This window comes from Cibotium barometz, chromosome 38, assembly GCF_041138505.1.
Source record: "Cibotium barometz isolate CiBa-2024 chromosome 38, ASM4113850v1, whole genome shotgun sequence".
NCBI classification, from domain to species: Eukaryota; Viridiplantae; Streptophyta; class Polypodiopsida; order Cyatheales; family Cibotiaceae; genus Cibotium; species Cibotium barometz.
The window spans coordinates 35083765-35098046 of record NC_141083.1 but is presented as its reverse complement, the minus strand read 5'-3'; positions in this window follow the sequence as shown (position 1 = coordinate 35098046).

Genomic DNA, 14282 nt, shown 5'->3' with positions numbered 1-14282 from the left:
CCTCCAAAAATGACTGGTAAACTTGGCATCTCGGTCTAGCACTATGGTCCTAGGAATCCCGCCAATTGGGTACCAATGCCTAATGAACAAATGGACAACATCCTCGGCGATCACATTGGCCCTGCATGGGGGGAATAAGCATAACAAATTTGCTAAATCTATCAACTATAGTCAACAAGCACTGAGTATTGCGCTTACCCGGACTAGGAGGCAGATTCGTGACAAAATCTATCAAAATATCTTGGAAAGGTCCCTGAGGAATTGGAAAGGGGTGTGCAACCCTATCTTCTTCCCACGAGGAGCTTTCACCTTTTGATAAATATCACAATGTTGTACATATGAAAACACATCTCGCCTCATCTTTGGCCAATAGTATTGTCGTTCTAACTTCTCCAAAGTCGAATTCATGCCCCTATGACCACCAGTAATGGCATCATGTGGGCGTCATGGAGAAGACCTGCCTTGAACGACTTCATGACACACAGTCCACCTTTGTAGAAAAGCCAACCATCGCGTATCAAAAAGTAGCACAGTCTTATGGCATCCAATGCCTGTTCCCATTGTGTAGTACCGAATTCCTCAGAATCCGTGTACATGTGCTTCATGTTGCCCAGCCCCATACCAACAAGGTCGAGTCTAGTGGTCTGAATCAAAGTCACTTGTCCCTTCACACTCATGTCTAATGCCCTACTTGGGCTGCTTGGTGCCCAAGGTTCTTGGTCTCTCTCGTCGTTGAAGGTCGCCATAGCAGGAAAATGCACCTCCTTTCCAGAGTGCAATCTAACCATCCACTATGTGTGTGGGAGACTTCCGAAGGTTGAAAACCAACCATTCTTCGAGGGACAGGAGTCAGTCCGAAAGGGGTGGTCCGCCAGAGTTTGAAAACAAACCACACGAGCATGAAATTTTTTTTGGTTTCTTGCTAGATCTTTACACTTGAAGTAGGCTCTGATACCACTGTAACATGTGGAAGCTTTGGGAGAGATCGGTAACTTCAATGCTAAAAAATCAGCACACTTTTCACGAGACAAAAATAATGAAGTCTTTCATGGCGTGAAACCTATGGGTTTCACGCTGTGAACCAAACTGCACATAAAAATTAAATTTAAATTGCCTTTTGGGCGTAAACGAAGTCTTTCAAGCCGTAAAACCTTAGGGTTTCATGGCATGAACTCTACGGACTTCACGAAAAAAATAAATTTGATTAGATTTTTTTTTGCAAGTGAATGAAGTCTATCACGCCGTGAGACCTTAGGGTTTCACTCTGTGAACCAGATATCATGGAAAAATAAAATTCATTTTTTTAAACTTGAATTTAGTCTCTTTTATGCCGTGAAACCTTAGGGTTTCATGCCGTCCGTAAACCAAACTTCACAAAAAAATTAAATTCATTTTCTTTTTTGTAAGGGTAAACAATATCGCATAAACGAAGTCTTTCACGCCACGAACCCTTCACAAAAAAAACTAAATTCATTTTTTAAAGCATGAATGAAGTCTTTCACTCCATGAACCAAACTTCATAGAAAAGTTAAATTTGAACTTTGTTTTGGGCGTGATTAAAGTTTTTAACACCCGTGAAACCTTAAGGTTTCATGCGATGAACTCTGCAGACTTCACAAAAAAATTAAATTTATTTATTTTTTTTGCTTGAACAAAGTCTATCACGCTGTGAAACCGAGTTTCACGTTGTGAACCAAACATCACGAAAAAAATAAATTTATTTATTTTTGCTTGGTATGAATGAAGTCTTTCGTATCGTGAAACCTTAGGATTTCATGCCGTGAACCACACTTCATGAAAAAATTAAATTCATTTTCATTTTTTTCGGTGTAAATAAAGTCTTTCATGCCGTGAACTGGACTTGATGGAAAAATTCAATTTAACTTTTTTTTGGGTGTGTGAATGATGTCTTTCACACCGTGAAATGCACTTCATGGAATGTTTTTTTCTTTGGCATGAACAAATTCTTTCACGCTGTGAAGCCTTACGGTTTCACGTCGTGTACCAGACATCACGAAAAAAATAAATTTGACTTTTTTTGGCGTGAATGAAGTCCTTCACACCGTGAAACCTTAGAGTTTCACGCCTTGAATCGAACATCACGGAAACATTTAGTACATTTTTTTCTTTTTGGACGTGAACAAAGTCTTTCATGCCATCAAACCCTCAGGTTCCACGCCGTGAACTGTACTTCATTAAAAAATTAAATTAATTTTTTTTTTGTCGTGAACAAAGTTTTTCACGTTGTTAAATCTTTGGATTTCACGAGGTGAACCGGACTTCACGAAAAAAATAGTTTCAATTTTGTTTGTGCACATGAACAAAGTTTTTTCATGCCGTGAAACCTTAGGGTTTCATGCAGTGAACTCCGCGGACTTCACAAGGAAAAAAAATTCATTTATTTTTGGCGTGAATGAAGTCTTTCGTGTCGTGAAACCTTACGGTTTCATACAGTGAACTAGACTTCACGGAGAAATTAAATTCATTTTTTTTGGCACGTGAACAAAGTCTTTCACGGCATGAAACATTAGGGTTTCATGCCATGAACCCTTCACATAAAAACTAAATTTGTTTTTTTTTTTTTGCATGAACGAAGTCTTTCACGCCATGAAGTCTTACGAGTTCACGTTGTCAACTGGACTTCACGAAAAAATTAAATTTAATTTTTTTTCTAGGTATAAACGAAGTCTTTCATGCCGTGAAACCTAAGGGTTTCATGCTGTGAACCAGACTTCATAGAAAAATTAAATTTGAATTTTGTTATTGGGCATGAATGAAATCTTTCATGTTGTGAACTCCGCAGACTTCACTAGAAAATTAAATTCGATTAGTATTTTTTTGGACGTGAACCGAAGGACATCATGAGAAAATTAAATTCTTTTTTTTGGCTTGAACGTAGTCTTTTATGCCGTGAAACGTAATGGTTTCATGCCGTGAACTAGACTTGATGCAAAAATTACATTCATTTTCTTTTTTTTTGTGATCGTGAACGAAGTCTGTAACGCTGTGAACCAAACTTCGTGAAAAAATTAAATTCAATTTTTTTGGCATGAACGATGTCTTTCACGTCGTAAACCTTTGGGATTCACGCGACATGAGACTTCATTCATGCAAAAAAACAAAGAATTTAATTTTTTCGTGAAGGGTTCATGGCGTGAAGCCCTAAGGTTTCACGGCATAAAAGACTTCGTTCTTCACGCACCCAAAAGATATCGAATTTAATTTCTTTGTGAAGTTTGGTTCACCACGTGAAACCCTAAGTTTTTATGGTGTGAGACTTTGTTCACATTGAAAAAAAGTTTAATTATTTTTCCGTGAAGTCTGGTTCACTTCGCTCATGTTGAAAAAAAAAATCAAATTTAGTTTTTCCATGAAGTCCGGTTCAGGTCATGAAACCCTAAGGTTTCATGACGTGAGACTTTGTTTGCGTCAAAAAATAGAAATCAAATTTAACTTTTTTGTGAAGTCCGGTTCACAGCGTGAAATCCTAAGGTTTCATGGCATGAAACTTTTCCGTGTAGTCTGGTTCACGGTGTGAAAGACTTTGTGCATGTCTTGAAATTTTTTTTACTTTAATTTTAACATGAAGCTTGGTTCACAATGTGAAATCGTATGCTTTCACTCCGTGAAAGACTTCGTTTCACACCAAAAATAAAAAATCAAACTTAATTTTTCATAAAGTAAGGTCTCACAGCGTGAAAAACTTCATTCACGCCCAAAAAAAGAAAACAAATTTAATTTTTTTGTGAAGTCTATTTCATAGCGTAAAAGACTTCATTCATGACCAAAATAAAATTTGAATTTAATTTTTCGGTGAAGTCCGGTTCAAGGCATAAAACCGTAAGGTTTCAAGGCGTGAAAGACTTCGTTCATGATTTTTAAAAAAATTGAATTGAATATTTTCGTGAAGCCCGATTCATGGCGTGTGAAAAACTTTGTTCACACCTAAAACAAAAATCGAATTTTATTTTTTCTGTGAAGATCGGTTCACGGTGTGAAAGCCTATGGTTTTATCGTGTCCGGTACATGGCGTGAAACCCTAAAGTTTCACAACATGAAAGATTTCGTTCATGCTAAAGAAAAATGGAATTTAATTTTTTCGTGATGTCTGGTTAACGGTGTGAAAGACTACGTTCATGCAAAAAGAAAACCAAATTTAATTTTTTCACGAAGTGCGGTTCACGGCATGAGCGACAGCATTCATGTGCCCGAAAAAAAAATCGAATTCAATTTTCGCGTGAAATTCGGTTCACGGCATACAACCCTAAAGTTTCACGGTGTGAAAGACTTCGTTCACTCCAGAAAAAAAGAAAACGAATTTAAGTTTTTCTCTTGAAGTCTGGTTCATGGCATGAAACCTTAGGGTTTTATAGTATGAAAGACTTCATTCACGCATTAAAAAATGAATTTAATTTTTTCATGATGTCCGGTACACGTCACACCCAAAAACAAAATCAAACTTAATTTTTTGTAAAGTAAGGTTTCACGTTGTGAAACACTTCGTTCATGCCCAAAAAAGGAAAACAAATTTAATTGTCCCGTGAAGTTTGGTTCACGGGGTTAGAGACTTTGTTCATGACCGAAAAAAAAATTTGAATTTAATTTTTCAGTGAAGTCCGATTCATAGCGTGAAACCCTAAGGTTTCAGGGCATGATTAAAAAAATTTGAATTTAATTTTTTCGTGAAATGGCGTGAAACCCTAAGGTTTCACAGTATGAAAGACTTCATTCACGCCCAAAACTAAAATTTTGAATTTATTTTTTTCGTGAAATGGCGTGAAACCCTAAGGTTTCACAGTATGAAAGACTTCATTCATGCCCAAAACTAAAATTGAATTTAATTCATGGCGTGAAACCCTAAGGTTTTACGGCATAAAAGACTTCGTTCACGTCAAAAAAAAAATTAATTTCTTCGTGAAGTCCCGTTTTCACATCATGAAATCCTAATGTTTCATGGCATGAAAGACTTTGTTCATGCCCAAGAAAAAAATCAAATTTAATGTTTCCGTGAAGACCGATTTACGGCGTGAAACCATAAGGTTTCAAGCATGATAGACTTCATTTACGTCAAAAACAAAATTTGAATTTAACTTTTCCATGAAGTCCAAAAAGAAAAAAAAATATTTTTTCGTGAATTACGGTTCACGCCATGAAAGACATCATTCACGCACCCAAAAATTTTGAATTCAATTTTCCTGTGAAGTGTAGTTCACGGCGTGAAACCCCAAAGTTTCAGAGCGTGAAAGACTTAGTTCATGCTAAAAAAAAATTGCATATAATTTTCCCTTGAAGTTTTTTCAGGTGTGAAACCCTAAGGTTTCATGGCATGAAAGATTTCATTCACACCCAAAAAAAAAAATCGGTGATGTCCAGTTCATGGCATGATAAACTTCATTTATGCCAAAAAAAATTGAATTTAATTTTTCCATGAAGTCCGCGGAGTTCACGGTGTGAAATCTTAAGGTTTCATGGCGTGAAAGACTTTGTTTGCATTCAAAACAAAATTCAAATTTAATTTTTCTATGAAGTTTGGTTCACGACGTGAAATCTTAAGGTTTCACGGCATGAAACCCTAAGGTTTTATGGCATAAAAGACTTTGTTCACGCCCAAAAGAAAAATGGAATTTAATTTTTTTGTGAAGTCCAGTTGATGATGTGAAACCGTAGCGCTTCACAGCCTGAAAGATTTTGTTCATGCCAAAAAGAAAACGAATTCAAGTTTTCCATGAAGGGTTCACGACGTGAAACCCTAAGGTTTCATGGCTTGAAAGACTTCGTTTACACACCCAACAAAATTCGAATTTAATTTTCGTGTTGCATTCATGTTGCAAAAAAAATTAAATTTAATTTTTTCATGAAATTTTATTTAGGGCGTGAAACCCTAAAGATTCATGACGTGAAAGACTTTGTTCATGCCCAAAAAATAGAAATCGAATTTAACTTTTCCGTGAAGTTTGGTTCACAATGCGAAACCCTAAGGTTTAATGGCATGAAAGGCTTCGTTCACACTTAAAAACAAAATCGAATTGAATTTTTCGTGAAGTCTGGTTCATGGCGAAAACCCTTAGGTTTCACGGCATGAAAGACTTTGTTCACGCCCCAAAACAAATTTGATTATAAGTTTTACATGAAGCTCGATTCATGACGTGAAACCCTAAGCTTTCAAATCCTGAAAGACTTCATTCACGTAAAAAAAAAGAATATAGTTTTTCACAAAGTAAGGTTTCACGACGTAAAACACTTTGTTCACGGCTAAAAAAAGAAAACAAATTTAATTTTTCCCTGAAGTCTAGTTCACGACGTAAAAGATTCCGCTCATGTTCGAAAACAAAATTTGAATTTACTTTTTTGGTCAAGTCCGACTCATGGCGTGAAAGACTTCGTTCAAGATTGAAAAAAATCATCGAATTTAATTTTTTCGTGAAGCTCGATTCACAACATGAAACCCTAGGTTTCACGGTGTGAAAAACCTTATTAACGCCCAAAATAAAAATTGAATTAAATATTTTCATGAAGATCGATTCACGACATTAAACCCTATGATTTCATGGCATGAAAGACTTCGTTTATGTCATGAAGGACTTCGTTCACGCATTACAAAAATTAAATTTATATTTTCCGTGAAGTCTATGTTCACAGCATGAAACCCTAAGGTTTGGTGATGTGAAAGACTTCGTTCACACCTTAAAATTTTTGAATTTAATTCTTTTGAAAAGTTCGGTTCACCGCGTAAGTCCCAAAGGTTTCACAGAGTGAAAAACTTCTTTCACGCCCAAAAATATTTTGAATTGAATTTTTTTGTGAAGTCAAGTTCACGGCGTAAAAGACTTCGCTCATGCCAAAAAAAAATGAATTTCATTTTTTTGTGAAGTGCGATTCATGGCGTGAAATCATAAGCCTTCATAGTGTGAAAGACTTTGTTCAAGCAAAAAAATTAAATTAAATTAAATTTTTCGTGAAGCGTGCATGGTTCAGAGCATGTGAGTCATCTTTCACGCGGGGAAAAAAAAATCAAATTTAATTTTTCCATGAAGTCGGGCTTATGGTGTGAAACCCTAAAGTTTCATGATGTGAAAGACTTCATTCTCGACCAAAAAAAAAAAAGAAAACAAATTTGATTTTTCCGTGAAGTCTGGTTCACAGCATGAAACCCTAAGGTTTCATGATGTGAAAGATGTAGTTCACTCCAAAAAAAAAAATCAATTTCAAATTTTTCGTACAGTCTGGTTGACGGCGTGAAACTGTAAGGCTTCATGATCTGAAAGACTTTGTTTATACAAAAAAAATGTATTTAAGTTTTCTTTGAAGGGTTCATAGCGTGAAACCATAAGGTTTCACGGCGTGAAAGACTTCATTTATGCGCCAAAAAGAAGAGGAAATTTAATTTCTCTGTAAAGTCTAGTTCACTGGTGAAAGACTTCATTCATGCAAAATAATAATAATAATTTTCTGTGAAGTCCAGCTCAGTGCATGAAACCCTAGGGTTTCACGCATTAAAAAGACCTTTTCACGTGCACAAAAAATAATAATTATTTTTTCCATAGAGTCTAGTTCACCATGTGAAACCCAAAAGTTTCACGGCGTGAAAAACTTTGTTCACACCCTTTTTTTTTTTAAATTTTTCCATGTAGTCTGGTTCATGACGTGAAACCCTAAGGTTTCATGGCGTGAAAGACTTCGTTCACGCCCACAACGAGAAACTTGTATTTAATTTCTTTATGATGTCGGGTTCACGCCGTAAAACCCTAAGGTTTCACGGTATGAAAGACTTCGTTAATGCCAAAAAATATATAATTTAATTTTCTGTGAAGTCCGCCAATTCACAACGTTAAAATTGTAAGGCATCATGGCATAAAAGACTTCATTCATGCTGAAAGAAGTAACAAATTTGATTTTTTTGCTAAGTGCGGTTCACCGTGTAAAAGACATTGTTCACATGCTGAAAACAAAATCGAATTCAAATTTTTTGTGAAGTCTGGTTCAAGGTGTCAAATCCTAAAGTTTGACGGCATGAAAGACTTTGTTCACGCCTAAAGAAAAAAAGAAAACGAATTTAATTTTTCTGTGAAGTTTGGTTCATGGCGTGAAATCCTAAGGTTTCATGGCATGAAAGACTTCAGTCATGCCAAAAAAATGAAACATTTTCTTCATGTTAAAATTTTTTCTTAAATTTTTATGTGAAGTCTAGTTCATAGCATGAGAGACTTCATTCATGATTGAAAAAAAATTGAATTTAATTTTTTGGTGAAGTCCGATTCACGACGTGAAACCCTAAGATTTCATCGCGTGAAAGACTTCGTTCATGATTTACACACACATGTACACACATGCACATGTACTAATGCAAACAGACATTTTTTCTCCCCAAACACTCTCACACATAGACTTCCATGTCTCTGTCTCTCTCTGTGTTTCTCTCTCTCTCTCTCTCTCCCTCTCTCTCTCTCTCTCTCTCACATACATTTATGCACACACACAAACATACTTCTTTCTCATGCACACGTGCACTCTCTCTCTCTCTCTCTCTCTCTCTCTCTCTCTCACCCACATGTAAATATATATTATCTATAATATTATGCACACGTACACACACACACACACACACACCCACACACTCTCTCTCTCTCTCACGCACCCACACACTCTCTCTCTCTCTCACGCACCCACATGTAAATATATATTATCTATAATATTATGTTTTATTATATTTAGAGACGTATACCTATATATACATGTGCATTTATAAAATAAATGAACACATATACACGTATATTTTTAATTAATATTAAATTTTAATACGTGGGGATGCACGATAAGGTGTGTTCACTCTTAAATAACTCTATCTCATATACAATGTCTTTTGTCTTCTCTTTTGTATACATATGTGTGTGATTGTGTGTGCATATACACACGTATGTGTGATTGTGTACTGTCTTCACGCGTGCATATGTCATGCAAGTGTCTTGATTGTGTGTATGTGTTAGTGTGTATTTGGTGTGTGTGTGTGTACATGTGTGTGTGTACATGGTGTGTATGTTTTTATTTATGTGTATCCATAGCGAGTGTCTACATGTACGTGTGTGTGAGCATGTGAATATACTCGTGTGTACATCGATGTGCATATGTGTGTGTGTGTGTGCATGTCCATGTGTGTGCACATGCACTTGTGCATGTGAGTGTATTTATGTGCTTGTGTGCATGTATACACATGTGAGTGTATTTATGTGCTTGTGTGCATGTATACACATGTGTGTATATGCAAGCTTGAGTATGTGTGCAAGTGTGCATATCTCTATGTGTTGCACGTGTGTCCATGCATGCGAGTGTGTGTATGTGTGTTTGTATACGTATGTGCACGTATCATGTGCTTCTATCTGTGTGTGCATGAACATACATGTGTGTGCATCGACATACATATAAATCTATTTATATATACATGCTTACATACCTATAGATACACATACATATATAATATATATACGTGTGTGTGTGTGTGTATGTATATTCTCTCTTACACATGTACATAATATGTGTGTGTGTGTGTGTGTATGTATATTCTCGCTCTTACACATGCACATAATATAATATTAGAAGATGTGTGGGTGTGTGTGGGGGGAGGGGTGGGCAATTTGCTTTCTAATGTATTATATATATATATATATATATATATATATATATATATATAAGAAACTCAATGGGTAAATGGTTTGATGGTGACAACTAATTTTGAGCCCCAATGCATCTAGGCGTGTGGGAAAGAAACCCCCAAACACTTGTCTTCTCTTCTTCTTTCTCCTTTTCAAAAATTCTCCCTCTCCTTTCTCCACGTAAAGGGGTGGGGACTCTTCCTTTATCTTGTAATAGATGTAAACGTTGCTTTGGCACTAGTGTTTGTTGGGAAACATTTTTGAGTGAACTATTGGAATGGCCATTTATACACCACATGCATAGTGCTAGGGATAATGAGATCATATATAAATAATAGAAGACTAGGGCCATTATCATCCATCCTCCACCAGTTCTTCGTGGTTTGGAAGGGATTAGAGTGGTGGGGGTTAAGCGCACAGTGGCATGAACACTATTGGGATGGGTGACCTCTCGAGAAGGGCCCCCCAATTTCCAACATGGTATCAGAGGTAGGGAGGGCATGTTGGGATGTTGTTAGCGGAGCTGGTTGACTTGTCGATTTCTCTTGGTGGAGCTAGAGGAAGGCCGAATACATGTACGACTAAGAAGACTATGTCATGCTGGTATGCCCAAAGTAATCACTAGTAGGCGGACATATGCTAGAACAGGGGCATGTTGGGATGTTGTTAGCGGAGCTGGACTAAACTCACAATATGAATATATTCTTGTGTGTTTTGTTGATTTCATCTCACCATTGGAATGCTTATCGAAGTGAACAAAGGTGCAATATGAATTTGGCGTGGCCCAAACACAAAAAGATGATGCCTGGACATCTGGAACAGTTGAGATTGCAACTGTTATTCTTTTCATCAGCAAGGTTGACAAGTTTGAGGCCATTGATAAGGTTCTCACAAAAAATGTATTCATCTCAGGCTCTAGTGTAGAGAATTCATCGATAAAGGCTTTATTGACGGTCTCATCACAGGGTTTTGACCTGAACATAGCTATGTTGTAGAGATATATTGTGGTGGAGTTGTGCTAGAGGAGAGCTTGCTAAAGAAGAGACAATGTATTGCTTTATGCAAAGATGATTTGGAAGCGATGGCATTAGAATCAAAGTACTCTGCTCTTTTAGACAGTCACCCATCCTTGCAAGAGTGGTGTGGTGCAAGTGGCGGCACAAAAAAGCAAACACTAGATGATGCAGAAAAAGAGAACCTTCAAAATCTTCACATTGATGACCCGCCAAGTACAGAGGAGGAAGACGAAGGTGATGATATTGACAACAGAAATGACATAGATGATGATAAAGAAGTTGGGGATGCTATAGACTTTGAAGATGCAGGGCAAAGGAATGAAGAGGACCAAGGGAATGATGCTCTATTCAATGAGGATGCCGAAGACATTTTTGAAGATATTGGAAGGCATGAGAAGGTGGGAATGGTGATGATATATTGGATACTGCAAAAGCCATGGAAGCTTCAAATGTTGGGGTTGCTATGGCCATTGAGAATATTCAGATAAACGGTGGAAAACTCATCTTCACACTTACCATTGTATGGTGATAAGCTAAAGTATGTCCAATCAAGAGGGGGAAAAAGAGAAGTAGAATCCATAAGCAAGGATCTAGCAATGTTGGCATCCAAAGCTGGAGTACCATTACTATCTAAAGACCAGCTAAGCTTGTTAAAAGTGTGTTACAAAAGAAGGATTTTGAGTGATCAACACGCTATTGCTTATGCTACTCGCTTGGGATATGATCATGGTCATCTCATAAGTGGAGTTGCAGCAAAAGCATACATATCAAGGCTACAAAAGGCTTACTTGAGCTTATGGATAGGATAATGTCTGGTTTCATTAAACATTGAGTGACTATATAATCAGATTCCAACCTAACCCATACTAGTTGTTGCTGAGGTCGAAGGATACCATTTCTGAGGTCTAAACGTGCAGTTTGAAGTATGGGATCTGCACAAATATCAAGACTTGTTGGGTGCAGAATGTTTGGAGCCATTTTGTACTAAAAGCCCATAAGATAGACTTAGGCTTTGGCCAAAACAATGTGCTTAGATGGGTTTAATTTTTGGATTGTATGAGCCAAATCTTTACACTATTGTATCAAGCAATCAAATGCCTCCAAACTTACTGTCATTTGATTATCTCTTTTGTCAATATTTGCAATTCGATTGCAATGAAGATGTGTTTGTTTTTTATTGAAGATATTGTCTTGTTAAGGTGTAAGGCTACTCATGATTTATAATCTTGATATAGTGTCTAAGATAGGTTTTTATTTGTGGGGATCAATCGTAAACTTAGCACATTGTACTGTCATTGAGATTTACTTTTTATTTTGTTGTTTCTAACACCACACCCTTTAGAGATCTCTCATTTCTAAGGTTTATTTTTAAGTGATATTTAGAATTATTTTGGCAAATTAAATAAAGCCCATGTTTTTACTTCAATGTCTCAAAGTGGAGATAGTATTTAACATTATCTTCTTCATATGAAAGGTGTTGTATAATCTCAATTAAGTTTAGTGTCATGTTTCCCTTGTCCTTCCAATATTGTTGCATTGACGTATGTATCTATACAACTACAAATAAATACGCCAAATAGTTGTGTCAAGATATAATCTAATGGCACAAAGAGTGCACCAACAAATAGATGTTAGCTCAAACTACACAAAAATACCGAGTTTCCAACCAATCCTGTAAGAAATGGGACTCGAATAATTCCCAAAATTCCTAAATTTGTCTTTGAAGGCTTTTGGCCTTGGTAGAGGTAGGAAACTAATAATACTAAAAGTTCACGATGTGAAGTGGCGCTCCTAAGGATAATGGGGATTATGCTAGCATTGCTAAATATTATGAAGATTGAAGAAGTAGACTTGTTCTCTTTTACCACAACTGTTCAGATATCGAGCTCATCTAGTGAGGCGGTGGACACTGATGACCCGCCTGGGGGATAGGCCCCACACTTACACCACTGGCATGGTTGGTGAGATCATGGATGATATGCAGCCAGTGCAGGCTGTGTGACAGCCATTCTAGAGACTGGCATAGTTATAGCGCCAGTTCATTTTAATTGGGTTCACACTATAGAGAACCCTAGTATGTATTTGGTTGAGTACCTTTTCATATGGTGTACTCTTATCTTTGTATACGGTGTGTTGAGTGTTGAGTGAAGAAGAAGAAGATTTTCAGCCTCTCACCTTGTGTGTTCTCTTTTAGGGTTTTGTGAGTGTGTGTGTGCTTGCAAGAGCTCAAGCTCTCTTCTCACCTGCATCTTTTCATGGTATCAAATCCTGGTTCATGCTAAGGGCTGAGCTGCAAGCAAGAGAAGCACAGGAAGTGGTACGAGGATAAGAGCTTCATTTACTCTTCCCTATTTGTGTTGGCGAGTAGTACACCCTTGTCCGGAGCTCTACGGGAGGCACCAGCAAACGATCTCTGATTGAGGAGCTTTCTTCACGGGAGTAAAGCTATAGGGCAACTATATTGTCCTGTTGGACTTCATTTTTTGGTGCGAACACACATTTTAGGCGCGTTACGATCTCTGTTTTTTAGAAAAAAAGGCGATTTCGAGCACTGCGAGTAAGTCATCGATTCTCTACAGAACTCTGTTTTAAGAACTGCGGGAAGACAGATTGGTTGTGCAAACATTGTGTGTGCTACAAGGAGGTCAACAGTTGCCATTGGGTGTATGTATGCACATTGAGGTCACTGGTTGTGACATTTGAGTGTAGTACAGTACCAGCAGTTTGTGCAGGACAAACCAAAGTGCTGTTTCTGGTAAATTTGTGTATCTGGCAAAATGTCAAATGATGACATAAACTAGATTGTTGCTGAGAAGCTTGATAAGAACAACTTCCATGCTTGGAGGGTCAGACAGACAAATTTCCTGATGGAAAAGGGTTACTGGGACTACATAGAAGGTGAGCATGAATAGGCATCAGAGATACCGGAGATCAATCCGACTGTTGCAGATGTGAAAGAGTTCAAGGATTGGAACCAAGGAGCCAGAAAAGTTATGTATTGACTCTCTATCAGTATACAGGGCACCATGATTGGGCACATACAGGATGCCAAGTCTCCCAAGAAGGCGTGGGACACCTTGGTAAAGCTCTATGAAACGAATACCAAGGCACAAAAGATACAGTTGAAGAATGAACTTCATACTGTGGAGAAAAAGAGTATGTCTGTGAATGACTATGTATTGAAGATAAAGGGTATTGTGGAATCCTTTGCATCTATTGGTGTTTCAGTAGATGATGATAATAATGTGGAATTCTGTCTATGTGGTCTCGGGCCACAATACAAGGCATTCAAGACGTCTATTCAGACTCTATAAAATATTCCCAATTTTACAGATTTGGTGTCTATGTTGATTATAGAAGAGAAGAGCTTGGGTGAAGACCAACAGTCAAAACAAAAACAGTTCAGAGCAACAGGCGTTCTACACAAGTTCTGGAAGAGGACGAGGTAGAGGAGTCCGTGGACGCGGCCAAGGAGGTGACCGAGTAGGTAATCAGAATTATGGGCAGCAACAACAACAACAACAACAGTCCCAAAATTCACAACAACAACAACACCCAGGTGGAAGAGGCCAATTCACAGGCAGGGGGAGTCAAAGAGGTTGCGAAAATTGGCAAAGGC